This window comes from Sphaerodactylus townsendi, linkage group LG05 (genome assembly GCF_021028975.2).
Source record: "Sphaerodactylus townsendi isolate TG3544 linkage group LG05, MPM_Stown_v2.3, whole genome shotgun sequence".
Lineage (NCBI taxonomy): Eukaryota > Metazoa > Chordata > Lepidosauria > Squamata > Sphaerodactylidae > Sphaerodactylus > Sphaerodactylus townsendi.
Genome location: NC_059429.1, coordinates 124,583,467 through 124,589,369, shown reverse-complemented (window position 1 = coordinate 124,589,369; position 5,903 = coordinate 124,583,467). Strand labels below are relative to the sequence as shown.

Sequence of the window (5,903 nt, the reverse complement as noted above, 5' to 3'; positions counted from 1 at the left end):
TTAAGAAAAGGAGAAGGCTGCCAACCCAAACAAGCAATTGCAAACAAAGCAAGACAAGGTCAAGGCAGTGAGAAGCATCCAGCCCTTTAGAAGTGTCGAAGGATAATAGAAAATTAATTGTTGGTTTGGCAGCCTCACTGCCAATGAAAATTAACCGCACCTTACCCTTCATTCGTAAAAAAAGCGCTGCCTTTCAAATTTGTTTCCAGCCACCTTGCTTGTATTAGCAAACCAATTATGAGCAACACACCCACCTCCAACCGTTTTCCCGGGAGGGTCGATTCTCATCTGACATTTTGTTCTTCGAGGCAAACTAGGTGAACCTTGCAAACATTTCTGAATTGGGCGGGTGGATTTAAGGGAAATCGTAAGCAGCTGGCAACCTTAAGGGCTCTGTTCACACCTCTCCTGAGCTTCCCATCTGGCTCTCAGCTGGGGTCCCTAATCCCAAGAGAACAGTCCATGTGAATAATTTCAGCTGCTACCTCCCACAGGAGCTGAGTCGCAGCCCAAAGAGAAGCAGCAGCAAAGATTCATCTGTGAACATGAGTCTGTAACCCCTACATTGGAATGGAATGAGCCACAAGAGGGTGGCACCTCTAGAACATAAGAAGATAAGAAGATAAGATAGAGCCTGCTGGATCAGACCGGAGTCCATCTAGTCCAGCACTCTGCTACTCGCAGTGGACCACCAAATGCCTTTGGGAGCTCATATGCAGGATGTGAAGGCAATGGCCTTCTGCTGCTCCTGCTGCTCCTGAGCACCTGGTCTGCTAAGGTATTTGCAATCTCAGATCAAGGAGGATCAAGATTGGTAGCCATACAACGACTTCTCCTCCATACATCTGTCCAAGCGTTGGTGTCGGTTTTGACCTTCAAAGCCATTCGCTGTCTTGGACCTGCATACCTGAGGGACCGCCTCTCCCCATATTGCCCCGGTAGGCCCCTCCGCTCCTCGGAGGAGGACCTACCCAGTAGATCCCTATGGCCTGGGGGGAAAAATGATCAGGTGGCTGGCCTCGACAAGGGGCAGGGCCTTTTCAGCCCTGGCCCCTACCTGGTGGAACAGGCTCCCTAGGGAGATCAGGGCCCTGTGGGACTTACAGAGTTTCCGCAGGGCCTGCAAGACGGACCTGTTCCGCCAGGCATTTGGCCAGCCTGGTTAAAAATACATCTACGGTGTCATCTGGCCTCCCGTGAGCACAAGTGGGGGAGGGGGGCAGCCAGACGCCATCCACATTTTTAATGGGTTCTGTTTTTATGTAATTGGTATTTAAATTATGTTTTATATACCGCCCTCAGGGGGAGGGCGGTATATAAAACTAATAATAAATAAATAAATAAATAAATAAAATAAAGCTATCCAGGCTAGTGGCCATCACCACCTCCTGTGGCAGCATATTCCAAACACCAATCACACGTTGCATGATGAAATGTTTCCTTTTATTAGTCCTAATTCTTTTACCCCGAAAGTATTTTCCTAACGATGCCTTTGAGCCCTTAGGAGCGTTTCTGCTTGTATTGTGTGAAAGAGAGAAAAATGTATCTCTGTCGATATTTTCTACCTCATCCATAATTCTATAGACTTCAATAAAATTATGCATGGGGTAGAAAATGTCGACAGGGAGAATTTTTTTCTCTCTTTCTCACAATACTAGAAGCAGTATTGAGGCAGAAGCGTTGTAAGTCTCTTACCTTGAAACCCCCATGGGGTTCCTATAAGTTGGCTGTTATTTGATGGCAATTTACAATTTACACACAAACACACACACCTCTAGAGGCAGAAGGGTGCAGACTGTGTAGAAAGTAGAAGAAGGAAGCATGGTTGCCCGATTGGGACCTTGAAATTTAATTATAGGTTCTTAACACTTTGTTTCAGGGTTGTGTTTGTCCACTGGGGAGTTCTCTTGGGACCCTCATTTTCAAAGCTGGCACACAGAGTGTTGCACCGAAGGCTTCCTGGGCCACCAACAAGAGGAAAGAAATAGACTTTAGGGTTGGCAAGCTGAGAAAAAAGGAAAAGATAATGGTTAACCTTTAAAAGATCATGGTTCTGTTCTGTTACTAAGTTCTTTGCTGCTGCGTGGTAGGTTGCTAAATGAAAAGTGAAAAGCAAATGTTCTATTCTCTTTGAGTTACTGTAAGATTAATTCCAAGTTCTGCCCCACAGAACCCACAGGCTGAGGCTACAAGACTGTAGATTGCGTTCTTTGGCAGGTGGGGCTGCCTCAGTTCCAAACAAAAGACCAAACTCCCAAGCAGCTCCAATTGTCTGAACTAATTATAAAGGGCAAGTCGAGACCAAAGGCTAGTCTGGTCTTGTCAGATCTCAGAAGCTAAGCAGGGTCAGCCCCAGAGGTGGGATCCAGCAGGTTCTCACAGGTTCCCGAGAGTAGGTTACTAATTATTTGTGTGTGCCGAGAGGGGGTTACTAATTGGTGATTTTGCCACGTGATTTTTGCCTTAGTTATGCCCCTCCTCTCCGCAGTAGCACGCAGAACTGGAAGCAGTCTAGCAGGAGGTGCACCGGCGTGCGTGGCAGCCTGTGCCTGCGTGCATTCGTTTCCCGCCCAAGGACCGGGGCAGCAGTTGTGTCCTTGCCACAGCCCCACCCAGCAATGCCCCACGCCCCCGTCATGCCCCGCCCAGCCCCATTGGCGCTACGCCACAGTTTGAATCCCACCACCATGGGAACCTGTTACTAAAATTTTTGGATCCCACCACTGGTCAGCCCTGGTTAGTACTAGGATGACCACCAAGGAAATGCAGGCAGTGGCAAGCCACCTCTGTAAGTCTCTTACCTTGAAACCCCCATGGGGTTGCTATAAGTTGGCTGTGATTTGATGGCAATTTACACACACACACACACACTGTCAACAGTTGCCAATCTTCAAGTAGTGGCTGGGGACCTCCTACTATTACAATTGATCTCCAGGTGATAGAGGTCTTTTCACCTGGAGAAAATGGCTGCTTTGGAAGGTGGACCCTGTAGTATTATATGTGATTGAAGCCCCTCCTTCCCCAAACTGTGCCCTTCTCAGGCACCACCCACAAATCTCATGGTATTTACCAATCCAGAGCTGGCAAAACTACCAGTGCCCTTAAGGAAAACCTGACCCTAAACATGCTAGTTCCGGGATTTTTCAGCCACCAGGCCGAAGTGATTGGCTCTCCCTGCTTTGAACTACCATTTGCGTTTATACTCACAAAATAATTGTACCAAAAGTAGGACTCTTTTTTTTTAAGCTGGAGATTTCTTAGAAAAGAAACTTACATTCTTTCAATAGAAAGTGCCCAGTCACAAATCAAAGGCCTTTTTTGTTGGGGGTGGCAGGGAACCTTTCGAAAGTGCTTCAGGTGAGGAAAGGCACCCCATCTCCTGCTTTGGATACAGACAGAGGTGGGATCCAGCCGGTTCTCACCAGTTCCCGAGAGTGGGTTACTAATTATTTGTGTGTGCCGAGAGGGGGTTACTAATTGGGTCTTGCTTTTCCGTTAGAAATTCCATTAGGTCCAAAAATCATAAAGTCCTGTTGTTTCCTATGGGGCTGGTTAGCGAAGGTAGAAAACGGAATAATTCTCCCTGTTGGGCTGTTTTAAAAACATGTTTTAGAAATATGGTAAAGTTCCTTGTTGAAGGAAAGTATCCTTCTTTTGATTTCTAGAAACAAAATTAAGTCTTTGAAAGTATTAAGTATTTGACAGGCAGTCAATTCGAGGAGAAGTAGTTGTTTCTGTTGGCAGTAGACGATAGGACTTGCTATAATGAGTTTAAATTATGGACAGAAAGATACCAGCTGGAAATTAGGAACTTTTTTTTTACAGTGAGAGTGTTTTACAGTAACAGAGAAATTATTAATGCCCCGCCCCCGGAATGCCCGGCCACGCCACCCCCCATTGGCGCTGCGCCACTGTTTGAATCCCACCACCATGGGAACCGGTTACTAAAATTTTTGGATCCCACCACTGGATACAGACCCATGCCCATGTCTCTGCTGCTGCATACCATGAGGATAGCATGGCATAGATCTGTAATGCAAAGAGGATGAGGTAGTATGATTCTAGACCGTATTGAATGTGTGTGTGTTAATGCCATCAAGTCTTTTCCAACTCATGGCATATTACTTCAAATTAAAAATAGCAGCGAGGGCTGCACAGAAGAGAATGAAAAAGTTCAGTAGTTCTGTTGCTGATAATGTGAAGGCCAAATTACCCAAGAGTTTTTGTTCAAAGACCGGAGTCTGGGGCCATAATTCAAACTGAGACCCCAACCTGGCGGGAAGGACGATTTCAGCTTTGCTTCTGTGTCATTTTCAAAGCAGCACATATACTAAAATTGGAACAATACGGAGAAGATTAAAATGGCCTCTGCACAAAGCTAGTATGTGGTCCAGTCCAATTCAGGACATTGTGCCTCTGCATTTTAAAAAGAAAAGAAAATGTCTGGGACTTCCTTTAGCGCACCCCCTCCTTTATTCTAACATTGCCCTGATACCAGCGAAGCCCTTTTACAGGGGATTTGCATCTGTACAGTGTTTCTTTTAACACTGATTGTGACTCAAGCAAAACAAGCTGCTAAATTTCTGGGAGCCACAGTTCGTCTCTGTGTGTAAGTTTCACTCCACCTCCCCTGCTCTGCTTCCAGCCTTCCCAATTATTGGGAGGGCTTTTAAAAAAATTATTTCAAATAAGACTCTGTTTTTAAGACAAGTGTCTCTCTTTTCTTGCAGCAGCAGCGGCAGGAAGAGAGAGAAGGGGGAGGGGGAGAAAATATCAGCTCTAGTCTTGAGACTACCAAGTCTATGCCTTTAAAGCTAAGTTGATGGGTGAAGTTAAGAGCAGTAGTAGCGTAGTGGCTAAAAGCAGGTGCACTCTGATCTGGAGGAACCAGGTTTGATTGCCAGCTCTGCCGCTTGAGTTGTGGAGGCTTCTCTGGGGAATTCAGATTAGCCTGTGCACTCCCGCACATGCCAGCTGGGTGACCTTGGGCTAGTCACAGCTTTCCGGAGGTCTCTCAGCCCCACCTACCTCACAGGGTGTTTGTTGTGAGGGGGGAAGGGAAAGGAGATTGTAAGCCCCTTTGAGTCTCCTGCAGGAGAGAAAGGGGGGATATAAATCCAAACTCCTCCTCCTCCTCCTCCTCCTCCTTTCCTCCTCCTCCTCCTCCTCCTCCTCCTCCTTCTTCTTCTTCTTCTTCTTCGAGAACTGGAAGAAGCAGAAGCCCATAAGAGTTCAGCAGACAAACTGCGCTACTGGCTGTGGGCTGCAGAAAAATGTGAGGAGACCCTAGTGGTGGGATCCAAAAATTTTAATAACAGGTTCCAATGGTGGTGGGATTCAAACAGTGGTGCCGCCGCACACACGCACCTCCAGTCCCTATTGGGCAAAGAGGTTGCTTTAGTAACCCCTTCTCGGCACTCAGAAAAAATCAGTAACCACTTCTAGAGAATTGGTGAGAACTGGTTGGATCCCACCTCTGGGAGACCACAATACAAGCTCAGTGCACAGTGAAGAGCCCCAAGATAAGTATTCCATGTAGAATGGCCCAAAGTGTGACTTTTTCTCTGTCTTCACAGAGATAGCAAAGGCTATCCACGTGTGCTAGACTTTCTTTGGGTTTTCTCACTCCTCCCCACTTTCCCTTATCCACACCATAGCAATTCCTTCCATAATTTGGACCAGCATGGCTTTTTTGAATGCTGAAGATCTACTGCAGCAATAGACCCAGTGAAACTGACATGAAATTTAGATAGTTTAGTACAGTAATTTTAGACCAAAGATGGCAAAAAAAGGTGACAGACATCTGGCGGGGAAAATGGTGGACCAGATCAGCTAGGGAGCAGCAGTGGCGTAGGAGGTTAAGAGCTCGTGTATCTAATCTGGAGGAACCGGGTTTGATTCCC

At 46.5% G+C, this 5,903-nt stretch overlaps 1 non-coding gene across 1 annotated transcript; it reads left to right on the top strand.

Moving 5' to 3' along the window:
- Positions 1 to 4,304: 4,304 nt before the first annotated feature.
- On the top strand, positions 4,305 to 4,413 carry LOC125434073. The gene has a single exon (XR_007244716.1). It is a non-coding gene; the product is annotated as a U6 spliceosomal RNA (small nuclear RNA).
- The last annotated feature ends 1,490 nt before the right edge of the window (positions 4,414 to 5,903 follow it).